The sequence below is a fragment of the Quercus robur genome, chromosome 8 (genome assembly GCF_932294415.1).
Source record: "Quercus robur chromosome 8, dhQueRobu3.1, whole genome shotgun sequence".
Taxonomy (NCBI): Eukaryota; Viridiplantae; Streptophyta; class Magnoliopsida; order Fagales; family Fagaceae; genus Quercus; species Quercus robur.
Window position 1 is genome coordinate 4,810,024 of NC_065541.1, and position 14,187 is coordinate 4,824,210.

A 14,187-nucleotide genomic window follows, 5' to 3' on the forward strand; every position below is an offset into this window, starting at 1 on the left:
GCTTGAACACAAGCACATAATCAAATGTTTTAAATCTCAAGAAAAAAAAAAAAAAAAAAAAAAACAATGGATAATAAAAGAAAACAATGGATTTCCTCTTTTGAGCCACAACAAAATATCACAATTTCTCAACATTAACAGGAATCTGATGGATAATAAACATATCACAAATGAGTAATGCCTAGGGACACAAAATTTTTTATAACTATTGCAATGATCTATTGTAATTGGAGTAACATCACTTTCACTCGTGTCTACCATTGATTTGATTTTTCAAGGACATAAATAACATGACAACAAATGCCGTAGATGTGAACTTGGAAAGACACGTTAAAATCATAATGAACAAAGAAGGAACAAAGATTTCAACCACATGAATCCCCTTCACCTTCTTTGCCGAAAAAAAGAGAAAAGATAAGATGAGAGTATATATTAAATTGCTCTGTTCTCAACAATATCCATAAAGGGTACTACTTCCTACTCTTAACCCGAGACAACGCAAAAATCCAGAAACACAACACACAAACACAAAGAGAGAAGAAATATTAATTAAAAATATTTAAGAGACTCCAAATAAGAAGCCCATAAATCATTAACAGAACAGAGAAAGGGATACAGATTTACCTTGTGAAAAAGGGTTGCTTTTGTTGGCCTCAGCCTTGGCTGTGTGTACAGAGAGACGTAAGAAAGCCGAATTCTCGAACCCGACCGAAAATTTGGAGGTGGGTTTCTTTTTAAGATGAGCGAAATCTAAGACACTATATTCTGGGTTTTTTTTTTTTTTTTTTTTTCCTCTCTCTGAGATTTCTCGCTAACCAAACAGAAATGAGAGAGAACGGAATATATATAATTGGATTTACAAAGGCGGTGATGACTGATGACTATTATTTTATTTTTATTTTTATTTTTTTAGGTACTATTATTTTTAGTAGTTTATCTTATTGAGCATTTGAGCTCAAGACCTCGTAATTGGGCTGAATTTCAAGTTGGATTGGGCTATGAAGTGAAATTAAGGAGGAGAGATTATTGAAAAAACCTTCTACAAAGTTTGAAAATGAAAAGAAAAAAAAAAGGAGGATGAAAAACAAAGTATTATATTAGTAAAGTTTTAGAGGCAAAAATAGAATTTTATCTTTTTACCTATTGAATCACCTGCAGCCACATCTATGCTCATGTGTAAAGTAAAATAAAAGTATAATTAAACACTTAAAAAATAAAAGAAAAAGGGAAAAAAAAAAACAATTTCTTCTGATATATAAGGGGCTATTTGGTTTTTTTTTTTTTTTTTGTCATCACTCCTCACTCAATTTTCTTCACTCCTCACTCATCATTTAAAATTACCCAATTTCCCCAACCCCACTTGTTTGGCACTCATCACTTAGTGACCTTGTTTCAAAAAAAAAAAAAAAAACTAAAAAGTCAAAATATGCGACTGGTTGCAATGTTTCAAAAAAAAAAAAAAAAAAAAAACCCAAATAGTCAAACATTTCAGCTAAAATTTCAAAAGTTGTGGGTTTAATTACGAAAATGCTATTGGAAACTGAAAATACCTAAAGTGTGTTTTCAGTTTTCATAACTCATCACTTAAAAATCAAAGAATTGAGTGATGGAAACAAAAATTGGAAACAATGCTAAACAGACTTCTCAGTCGTGGGACCCACATATTTTGAGTTATGGGTGATAGAAACAGAGTTATGGGTGATAGAAACACAAAAACTAAATAGCCCCTTAGCCTCTAAGTTCGTGCTCAAATGCTCTTCTATTTTTTTTTTTTTTTTTTTAGTAAAGGTTCAATAATTTGCAACAATTATAATTTAAAATTATTACATTTTTGGGTAAAGGTTTATTTTCTTGTGTTTCTTTTACACAATTTGATACTTATCCAAATTCCATAGTTTGTGTTCTAAATTCAATTTGTGTTTTACAGTAATAGTAATAAAATAAAAAGCACCGTACTATTGTAATCAAAGAAAAGCAATGAGTAAGCCTTAACCCACAAAAACATATTTAAAAAAAAAAGGATAATCATAAGAAAATAAAGAATGAAGAAGACCCAAAGTCCAAATAATTAGAAGGCTGTTGATTTCTTTATAAAAATCAAAATAGAAAAGAACAATATACATTGATATACCTGTTGAATCTGAACAATTAGAATTGCACTTTTGTTTTTGTAAGTAAAGGTTTTTCTTTTTTGGATTTTGAATTTAGAAAAGATGATGATGCTAGTGTAGAGAAAAAGAACATAGAACTAAGAGAAATTGAAGAATAAATAAAGTGAAGAAGTTAAGTAACTAATGTGACAGTTGTCCTATCTTGTAGGCAATGTTTAACGTGGGAGTTAGAGATTATTTTTAGCATGTTATCCTTAAGTTTTATCTCTACTTTTTAGTATATTTTTCTTCAAAATCAAAATAGAGAGATGAGGGGGGAAAAATCAAACGTGAGATGAGATTAGGGAGCAAGGGAAACTGGGTATTCAAAAAAAAAAAAAAAAATGAAGAAGAAGAAGAAGAAGAATTGAGTCTTGATAAAGGAAAACAAAAATAGTTTGAAAATCAACTTGAGTTAAATGTGGGAGTTAAACATTGCCTATTCTATAGGCAAGGTTACCCGTGGGAGTTAAAAAAATATTTTTATTATGTTATCCTCAAACTTTATCTCTACTTAAATTTAGGCTATAGGGGTATTTTGGAACAAAAAAAAAAATGTCCAATCCAAACAGGGAAGCCCCTTAAATAGTAGTATAGACTTAAATTTAGGCTACATGGGTATTTTGAAACCAAAAAAATGTCCAATCCAAATAGAGAAACCTCTTAAATAATAGTATAGAGGTCAAAAGCAATTGCCCATAGCAGATGATGAGATTATAAGTAATAAAGTATAAATTTATTCACACAATTCTATGGCTTAATGCAGGTGCTATAAGTAATAAAATATAATTTTGCAATTTAACTCATTATAAGACAAGACATTAAAATTATTATTAACCTTATTACCAAATATTTTTAAAAATCCAAAAAATTAACTTTATTGCCCATGATAAGTCATTGCTAATGAAAGTAATAGAATTTGTTTAAGCTATAACTAAAATTTGTATTCCACAAAGAGTCATTCCAAGTAAAACTAATGACATTCAGCATATTATACAAAAGTTGTGAAATTATATACTAATCAAACATTTAATTATTATCACCTAAACATTCATAATAAATTTCATAGTCTTGATGGAGTATGTTCCTCCAATGTTGAAGATGTTTATCATACTGATTTATTGCATTCTTAATAAAACTGTCGAAGTTTCCCCTAAAAAAGATATCATATACTATATAACTAGAATTCTATTCTATAGGTTTGTGTTTATGCCAAGTGGACATTCTATATTTTTTTTTTTTCATTTGTCCTCCTTATATAATGCGGCACACTATAAGTTCTTGAAATAACGAACAAAAATCTAATTAAAATATATTTTAGAAATTTCAAAAAGTTTAAAAAATACTGCTCCTATAAACATTATACTACCAAGAAATTATATAAATTTAAAAGAATTTTTATTATTTTTATAACATATGAAGATTTTTTTAATAACTTTTTTTTTCTTATACACACATGCAGAAATATGTGTGTGTAGATATATATATATATATATATATATATGATTTTTGTTATATGCTAAGTAAAACTAATTAAAAGTCATAGTTTTAACCAGAAAAAAGCAATTAAAAAAAAAAAAAAAAACCAACACTACACAAATTCTGATTGAATTTTACTCTTCTTTAAACAAATTAATGTTTTTTTTTTTATATAAATTCTTTGATTTGACTTTTTTCTTTATATTGATTTAAAAGTTTCATATTATATATATATATATATATATATATATTCTCTCACACATCATACTAATTAATGACTAATTTAACCAATAGTCTATGACTCTATAATTTATTTATTTGCCTTTAAACCTTACAATTTACATGCACAACCAACATGACCAAAACTCGTATAGCCAGAAAGATCTAGGGGGCAATTACCCTTAACTTAGCCACAAAAAAAGAAAAAGAGTACAAGGCTCCAACCACTAGGTTCATTCCAATCCCACTCATGTGACATATATTTTCGTGTGTAATGTGTGTTTCGTATTGACTTATTGTTATAAAAGTAATTTGCTAGCTTGAGGCAACAATTCTTTGATTCTATAGCACCTGTGGGCTTGAAGAGGTTTTTCTTCTAGTGAGCACCAATGGAAAGTTCTTTAGGAGAGCAAGGACCTTGACCTTCCTGCTCAGAAGGTAATATTGTGAAACAAAGACGAATTTTTTTTCCCTTCATTTACAGCTGAATGTGATTTAATTTCTGTTAAATTTCGTAACTTATTCTTTTATTTGCACTTAACTATGGCCAGTGATTGAAGAAAGAAGGGAAAATGGCAGAAAGTGCAGTAAGCCTGGTTATACAAAATTTGATCCCATTGTTAGTCCAAGAATCGTAATTGCTTAAGGGTGTCCATGAAGAAGTTACAAGCATTAGACGTGAAATGGAAATGATTCAGTCTTTTCTCAAAGACGCAGATATAAGGGCTGAGAAGGATGAAAAGAACAATGTAGTAAAGACATGGGTAAAACAAGTGAGGGAAGAAGCTTATCATATGGAAGATGTCATTGATAAATACCTCCTTTTTGCAAAACAACCTCACAGGCGAAGGCAATGCCTATATTTCTTCTCGAAGATTTTTCATATTACCATAAACCTAAAAGCTCGACATGTGATAGCCTCCGAGATTCAAGGTATCAATAAGATACTCGAAGACATCAGAAGGAGTGGTGAAAGATATGGCTTTAATGCCATAGAACAAGGCTCATCTAGCAATGATGTGGTAATTGACACATGGAATGATCCTCGAGTGGCATCCCTTTTCATCGAGGAAGCTGAGGTTGTGGGCATTGAGTCTTATAGAGATGAATTGATAAATTGGCTGATAGAAGGACCATCTAATCGCAAGGTGTTTTCAGTGGTCGGCATTGGTGGCCTTGGGAAGACTACTCTTGTCAAGAAAGTATACGACAATAATAAGGTGGTACCACACTTTGATTGTCGTGCTTGGATCACTGTGTCTCAATCATACAAGATGGATGAGATATTAAGGGATATGATCAAGCAATTCTACAAGGCAAGGAGGGAGTTTGCACCTAGGGAAATTGACATAATGAAAGTGCCATCACTAATTGAAGAATTGAAGACCTATTTACATGAACAAAGGTATTTAGTAATTTTTGATGATATATGGGATACTGGATTTTGGGACACTATGAAATGTGCTTTCCCAAATAATGGCAAAGGCAATAGAATAATAATCACAACCCGAAATGAGGATGTTGCACCTTCCAACAATGAATCTCTAGATTATTATGTGTACAAGCTACCATTTCTACCATTTGAAAAAGCCTTGGAGCTCTTTTGCAAGAAGGCCTTCCAATGTGAAAGGGGGCAATGTCCTCCTGATTTTGCTGAGTTTTCTCATGACATAGTTGAGAGATGCGGAGGATTACCGCTAGCAATTGTGGCTATAGGTGGCCTTTTTTCAACCAAAGCCAAGGTAGTCTCTAAGTGGCGCAAAGTTCTTGATAGTCTTAGTTCAGAGTTTGAAATTGATTCCCGTCTTAAAAGTATTAGAAGAATTCTATCATTCAGTTATCATGATCTTCCTTACAACCTCAAAGCATGTTTTCTATATTTTGGAATGTTTCCAGAGGATTGTGCTATTAATTGTGCAAGACTAACTCGGCTATGGATAGCTAAAGGTTTTGTAAGAGAAAAGAAAGGGATGACATTGGAAGATGTTGCACAAGCCTACTTGAACCAGCTTATTCACAGAAGCCTGGTTCAAGTGGATGAGGAAGATTTTATTGGGAGAATTAGAACTTGTCGAGTTCATGATATGATGCATGAGGTAATTCTTTCAAGGTCAGAGGAATTGAGTTTTGATCTGGTCTCAATGTCAAAATACTCAAATTTTGAGAGAGCAGCTCGACACCTCTCAATTCAAAACAATGTGAATATTCGTTTGCATAGTTGTACTAATTCTCAAACTCGTTCGATTCTCATTTTGGGGGTAGATGAAGTGCCTAATTCTTTTCTTACTACTTGTTTTGCAAGCTTCAAGTTAATGAAAATAATGGATTGTGAAGGTGCTCCTATAGATTACATTCCTAAAGAAGTTGGTAACCTATTGCATCTAAAATATTTAAGCCTAAGAGATACAAAAGTGCAAATGCTTCCAGAGTCAATAGGTAAATTGCAATACCTAGAGACTTTGGATTTAAAGCGTTCCCTTGTGTCTGAGCTACCAACAGAGATCAGTAGGCTTCGCAAGCTACGATATCTTGTGGCTTACATTGAAAATACTAATATTAAATTTAGTATTGATACGGTACAAGCAGTAAAGATACACAGTGGCATTGGGTGTTTACAATCCTTACAGAAGCTTTTTAAGATTGAAGCCAACAACACTGCCCTTATTGAAGAATTAGGAAGTTGGAAATCTCTAAAATGAAGAGAGAGAATGGAATCTGACACTCAACAGTATAGTTAGAATTACTTTGAACTGGTCAAAATTAATGGAAGATCCATTAAAGGTCCTGCAACTTCGGCTTCACGATGGATACGGAGGTGAGCAATTACATATTGAGGGAGGAGGCTTCCAGAAACTCAAGTTTCTACATCTTTTAAATTTGGGAGGATTGAATAGGTTGATAATAGATGAAGGTGCCCTGCCTCTTCTTGAAAAACTTATAATTGGAGAATGCCCACAGTTGAAGGAGGTGCCCTCTGGCATCCACCATCTGAAAAGCCTCAAAAATCTGATTTTTGAAGAAATGCAGACCGAATTCGTTCTTAGTTTGCAACCAGATGAAGGCCCTGATTTTGAAAAAGTCAAGCATATTCCCTCTGTCACTTTTTGGTGTAGGACTCATGGCAACTACTATGTAATCTACAACCTTGGCGATTCAAAATTGTTGAAGCGTCTACAAAGTTGATTCATGGAGGACCAAAGTGCCCACACCACTTTCAGAAAATTACAGGTATGTCCCACCCAATTTTCCGTTAGACTATTACATATATGGTAAATTACCAAAGTCTCTCACACATACAATTACAGCCACCATTTTGTGTTACCAAACAGCTTCAACCCAATATCTTTTAGCTTTGATAGAGATAAGATAACCATAAAATATTACGTTACAAAGAAAGATCAAAAACATTGTTTCTGTTTGGTATCACAATGAAAATTTTAGATAAAAGAAAACAGCCCAAATATGTTAAGAAGATCAAACAAAGAAGTAAACCTGAAGCAGTGTTGAATAAAGGAAGACAAACTCGTGTAAAGAGAATTACAGAACAAAAGAAGAAAAAGAAATTAAACGACAGTAGCAACAGTAGCTTTAGTATATTGCTGAGAAAGCTACTTGTAGCATTGAAAGGAATAAGTTAAGCACGAGAGATGCACATGGGTATCTGAGGAGCTGTTACTGGACAGATGGCTTAAGGTTATTGGAGGAGTGGAATTTGGGAAGTCGTTGGGAAGTTGTTACAGGTGGTTAGGAAGGTTGTTAGTTTCCCGCTCTTTTATTTTTCTGGTACAGTAGAGATTAGTTGTATAAATGTAAAGATATCTCTTGTAAATCATTCATTCCATTGTAATCATTTTTCAGAGCAATAAAATCTCTCTTTCATTCAGAAAATTTTCTCTCTTCATTGTTGAAGATTCTCACAAGTTTCTTTGATATTTTGCTTGATTGTGATGCTCTGTTTTTCGTTTCTGATCTTTAATATAGTTACTGTAATCTTTCAATCTTCCCTGTTTTTTCCTCTTTCTTATACTACTACTATTTCTAACTAAACTGTTTCTATTGTACCCATTAGCTTGAAACTAATAAATAATTTTACAAATATCATTGTGAGTAGAATGAAGTAATAATTGGACAACAAACATTTCTCAAATTTCTAAATTTGTAGAAAATTCTTTTACTAATGTTATAATTCATATTACCAAGTTTTTATTGTGATAGGAAAGACATTTGAGCGAATTACTGTTGGCAAGCCTGCTTTTCCCCATTTCACATATTATATACCATTTTCTTTTTTACATTTTTATCTTACAATTTATTTATTATTTATATTGCTATTATTCTTACTGTCAGGCTTCAAATGCCAATGTTTCAAGGATTTTCAAGTGCTCAACCAACCAGAACATCAATAGTTGTTCTCCCATGCATTGATGCCTTTGTTATTGTATTGTTGTAGTTTTGTTGTCTTTTCTGTATAGAGCATATGAACCTCTTAAACTCATGCTACGCAAAGAATAATTTTTATTTGAAATGTATTTGTTGTCACTAGAGTGGTTTAAGTATGACAAGTGTTTCGTTGGTGTGCTTGCATGTAATGGCTTTGATGTGGCTAAATATATATATATATATATATATATGTATGTATGTATGTATGTGTTTTCTTTATTCTTGCAAAGAGAAAAACAAATTAGAAAACTGTTATGAACAAGGTTCTTTGTTCAAATTGGGGAGTGTCCTCTACTCCCTTTAAAGACTAAGATGTTGTATCTGGTGTGATGCCGCCATTTCTGCTTTGTGTTGTTTTCATTGATGTTGTGTTGCTGCCTAGTTCATTGCAGGTTCTGTTTTTGATGTTTGGTAAGTGTTTGCTGTGCTTATTCTGTTTTTGCCATATGCACTGTTCATAATGATAAAAACTGTAGTCCACATCTAATCAATAAACTCAACACAAGTTCAATTAGTATCAAACACTATGGATTCAGATATAATTTGCGTCTCCCAAAAGGCCTTAATATCTTACAACCTGATTTTTGGCAACGAAATCCGAATCTTACATTCCAAATCCTGGAGTCTGATAATCTATCTTTCTTGTTTCTTTCTCAAAACTTGTCAATGCATGAGTTCATAAATTAGCTTGTCATTGCCACTGCAGGGTCCTACTTGGAATATATTTTTTATCCTTACCAAAAAAGTTAAATTTAATGTTTGTTGTGCTGAAATTTACTTGATGCAGTGAACATCTTGACAGCTGATAGTATCTTTGCTAATTTATAATCCAAGTTGGATGTGTATATATATATATATATATACTTGACAGCTAATAGTATCTTTGCTAATTTCTAATCCAAGTTGGATGTGTGTGTATATATATATATAACATTATAATAGTATTAAGGCACAACCTGATTTTCTTACAAGAAACACGTCAAAATTAATTGAAAGAAATTTGTAGGTGAGTACATACTCATAGTAAAAATAGGAGAATATGAATATAAAACCACTATGCCACTATTTTAATCCCCATGTTGATAAGGGTAAAATTGTGAATGTGAATATTCATGAATATAATATCATGAAGCGACGTTCAAAATAGACCCGTCGGCCTCACTTGTCATAAATGGCAGTCGAACAGCTTTAGGACGTCTACAGCTTTAGGAAGACGGGGTTAACTTGGCATAAATGCAAAGCTGACACTACTAAGCTGAAGGGGAGTAGGCGAAGCTGACGACCCTAACGAGGCTGACGACCCCAACGAGGGAGTAGGCGAAGCTGACGACCCTGACGAGGCTGACGACCTTGACGAGGGAGTAGGCGAAGCTGACGACCCCAACGAGGGGGTAGGCGAAGCTGACGACCCTGACGAGGCTGACGACCTCGACAAGGGAGTAGGCGAAGCTGATGACCCCGACGAGGGTGTAGGTGAAGCTGACGACCCTGACGAGGCTGACGACCCTAACGAGGGAGTAGGCGAAGCTGACGACCCTGACGAGGCTGACGACCTCGACAAGGGAGTAGGCGAAGCTGACGACCCCGACGAGGGTGTAGGTGAAGCTGACGACCCTGACGAGGCTGACGACCCTAACGAAGGAGTAGGCGAAGCTGACGACCCTAACGAGGCTGACGACCTCGACGAGGGAGTAGGCGAAGCTGACGACCCCGACGAAGGGTAGGCGAAGCTGACGACCTTGACGAGGGAGTAGGCGAAGCTGACGACCCCAACGAGGGGGTAGGCGAAGCTGACGACCCTGACGAGGCTGACGACCTCGACAAGGGAGTAGGCGAAACTGACGACCCTGACGAGGCTGACGACCCTAACGAGGGAGTATGCGAAGCTGACGACCCTAACGAGGCTGACGACCTCGACGAGGGAGTAGGCGAAGCTGACGACCCCGACGCGGGGTAGGCGAAGCTGACGACCCTGACGAGGGGTAGGCGAAGCTGACGACCCTGACGAGGCTGACGACCCCGACGAGGGAGTAGGCGAAGCTGACGACCCTGACGAGGCTGACGACCCTAACAAGGGAGTAGGCGAAACTGACGACGCTAACGAGGCTGACGACCCCGACGAGGGAGTAGGCGAAGTTGACGTCCCTAACGTGGCCTTGCTTGGTCTCCACGTTTGCATATATAAAGAAATATCTTGCGCCCCACGCTTGGTGTTAAATAAAAAGACTCCTACAAGGAAATGATCTCGCAAAATACGTCTAAAGAGACTCCTATAAGGAAAAGACTTCTAATCCAATAAGGAGAGGTCAACCCTCTACCACTATAAAAACCCCAATACCCTCACTAACCAAGGTACGCATAATTTACCCTCTCTAACACTTTAGAGTTGTGAGAAGTTCTAACTTGACCTTCGGAGGGTATTTGGCCGGCACCACACCGGTGCTCTCTGCGAGGTCTTCTCTTTTTGTGTTGTGCAGGCGTTGTTTCGAGCACGTGAGTGCCGTGTAGCTCACTGCCGATTTTTCGGTATCATCAGTTGGCGCCGTCTGTGGGAACGAAGCGTACTTTAGCCTATCGCTTCCCGGACAAAGAGTTGCATGGTACTTACTCACTCAATGGCAACTACCAACAACGTTCAGGGAGACGAGCTGCGACCCAATACCCTGGAGAGGCAGGTCCAAACCCTTATGGCAACAGTGGAACGTCTCACCAAACAGAATCAGGACCTTGAAGAACAGCTACGGCAAAAGAACGCCGCTATGGGTACCCAAGGGGAAAATCAAGAAGGTACCAGTGCCGAGCGAAGAGACCAAGAGGGGCCGGAAGGTAGTAATGCCCCAAGCAGACCCAAGCGACAAGATATGAACTGTCCATCCGTCACTGATATGGCTCAACCCCACATTGTCGCGGAGATGCAGGCGATGAAGGAACAGATGGACGTCATGATGAACGCCCTCAAAGGACGGGTGTCCAGCGACCTTGATGATCTGGTCCACCGAACCGACTCGCCGTTCACCGCGTCCGTCAACTCCTTCCCCCTTCCACCAAAGTTTCGTATGCCGCAAGTGGAAAACTACGACGGAAACAAAGACCCTCTAGATCATTTGGAGTCCTTCAAGACCCTGATGCACCTTCAGGGGGTACCCGACGAGATCATATGCAGAGCTTTCCCCACCACGCTGAAGGGTCCCGCAAGGATATGGTTTAGCAGGCTGACACCTAACTCCATCAGTACTTTCAAGGAGCTAAGCGCCCAGTTTGCTTCGCACTTCATCGGAGGACACAGGTATAAGAAGTCTACAGCATGCTTGATAAGCATCAAGCAGCGGGAAGATGAGACGCTAAGGTCTTACATAGCACGCTTTAACAAAGAGGCGCTTTCAATTGATGAAGCTAATGACAAGATACTTGTAGCCGCTTTCACAAATGGGCTGCGAAAGGGTAAGTTCCTATTTTCACTATATAAGAACGACCCGAAGACTATGTCGGACGTGCTTTACAGGGCAAACAAGTACATGAATGCTGAGGACGCGCTTCTGACTCGAGAGAAGAGAGAAAGGCAAGAGGATACGCGACAGGACAGAGGGCAGAAGATGGCAAGAATTGGAGACGCTGAACGGACAGAAGCTACACCGCCCATGGAACACCAAGCACCTACGGAAGTACTACCAGTAAAAAGGATGGCATGAAGAGCAGCACCCCTTTATTTCTAGTTTACCTTAGTGAATTTTAGCTATACTCCTCAGTTTTTCTATTTACTTTAGTTTTTGCTACAATAACTCTTTTAAAGCCCAAAGGGCAGGTCTTCGTTTTCTTTTTAAGAACTACTTTTTCTATGAATGCATGGTTTATTTTAATAAGAGGAGTTTATTCACGCATCGCCAAAGTCGCCTACGGGTGGACGGTCACTACGCTAAGTTACCTACGGGTAGACGCATGGCCAAAGTCGCCTACGGGTGGACGGTCACTACGCTAAGTTACCTACGGGTAGACGCATGGCCAACGCCTACGGGTGGACGGTCACTACGCTAATTTACTTACGGGTAGACGCATGACCAAAGTCGCCTACGGGTGAACGGTCACTATGCTAAGTCACCTACGGGTAGACGCATGGCCAAAGTCGCTTACGGGTGGACGGTCACTACGCTAAGTTACCTACGGGTAGACGCATGGCCAACGTCTACGGGTGGACGGTCACTACGCTAAGTCACCTACGGGTAGACGCATGGCCAAAGTCGCCTACGGGTGGACGGTCACTATGCTAAGTCACCTTTGGGTAGACACATGGCCAAAGTCGCCTACGGGTGGACGGTCACTACGCTAAGTTACCTACGAGTAGACGCATGGCCAACGCCTACGGGTGGACGGTCACTACGCTAAGTCACCTACAGGTAGACGCATGGCCAAAGTCGCCTACGGGTGAACGGTCACTATGCTAAGTCACCTACGGGTAGACGCATGGCCAAAGTCACCTACGGGTGGACGATCACTACGCTAAGTCACCGTCATCTCAATTAGTCCACGACCCCAAGTGGACAACTCACAAGGTGACGAGGTACCAACACTTAATCACCTCAACAAGTCCACAAAGTGGAGGAATCCAAGTCTACAAAATAGACGACCCTAATATGCAGTCCATTAAGTGGACAACCTCATCTCGAGAGGATGAAATGTTATCAAGTCCATAAAATGGACAAGCTTATTAAGTCCACAAGATGGACGATTTCATCCTAGGAGGACGAAAAAATTATGAAGTCCATAAAATGGACACAAAGTGGACAACCATGTCTTATTAAGTCCACAAGCTGGACGACCTTATTAAGTCCACAAGCTGGACGACCCTACTAAATCCACAAAGCAGACGACATTGCTAAGTCCAAAGTGGACGACCCAATCCTAAGAGAATGAAAAATTATTAAGTCCACAAGTGGACGAGTTTATCATTAAGCCTACAGATTGGACGAGTCACTTAGTAATACCCACGAAATGGACGATTGCGCCAAGTCCCCAAAGCGGACGAGCCCATAAAGTTGACGAGTTCGTCCACTAAAGGATATGACTAATATTACAAGACGATGGTTTTAACATAAAAGATAACGAGAGGAACAAATCTACTAAAGAGACGAGTTGGAATTATCCAAATGAAAAGGACTTAAACTCCATGAACCTGTCAGTTTAAGCTGACGAGATCATGGAGTGGGGGGCAGCTGATAAGGGTAAAATTGTGAATGTGAATATTCATGAATATAATATCATGAAGCGACGTTCAAAATAGACCCGTCGGCCTCACTTGTCATAAATGGCAGTCGAACAGCTTTAGGACGTCTACAGCTTTAGGAAGACGGGGTTAACTTGGCATAAATGCAAAGCTGACACTACTAAGCTGAAGGGGAGTAGGCGAAGCTGACGACCCTAACGAGGCTGACGACCCCAACGAGGGAGTAGGCGAAGCTGACGACCCTGACGAGGCTGACGACCTTGACGAGGGAGTAGGCGAAGCTGACGACCCCAACGAGGGGGTAGGCGAAGCTGACGACCCTGACGAGGCTGACGACCTCGACAAGGGAGTAGGCGAAGCTGACGACCCCGACGAGGGTGTAGGTGAAGCTGACGACCCTGACGAGGCTGACGACCCTAACGAGGGAGTAGGCGAAGCTGACGACCCTGACGAGGCTGACGACCTCGACAAGGGAGTAGGCGAAGCTGACGACCCCGACGAGGGTGTAGGTGAAGCTGACGACCCTGACGAGGCTGACGACCCTAACGAAGGAGTAGGCGAAGCTGACGACCCTAACGAGGCTGACGACCTCGACGAGGGAGTAGGCGAAGCTGACGACCCCGACGAAGGGTAGGCGAAGCTGACGACCTTGACGAGGGAGTAGGCGAAGCTGACGACCCC

The 14,187-nt window shown here is 38.8% G+C and overlaps 1 protein-coding gene and 1 long non-coding RNA gene across 8 annotated transcripts in view; one reads left to right on the forward strand and one right to left on the reverse strand.

Moving 5' to 3' along the window:
- The window catches only part of LOC126697900 (uncharacterized), an 80,244-nt gene extending 74,731 nt beyond the window's left edge, over window positions 1-5,513 (reverse strand). For both annotated transcript variants that reach the window (XR_007646287.1, XR_007646288.1), the window contains exon 1: window positions 5,376-5,513. This is a non-coding gene — a long non-coding RNA (uncharacterized LOC126697900). The remainder of the gene's footprint in view (window positions 1-5,375) is intronic.
- Window positions 1-14,187, forward strand: part of LOC126694257 (disease resistance protein RPM1-like) — a 214,486-nt gene that overhangs the window by 39,369 nt on the left and 160,930 nt on the right. The window lies entirely within an intron of this gene.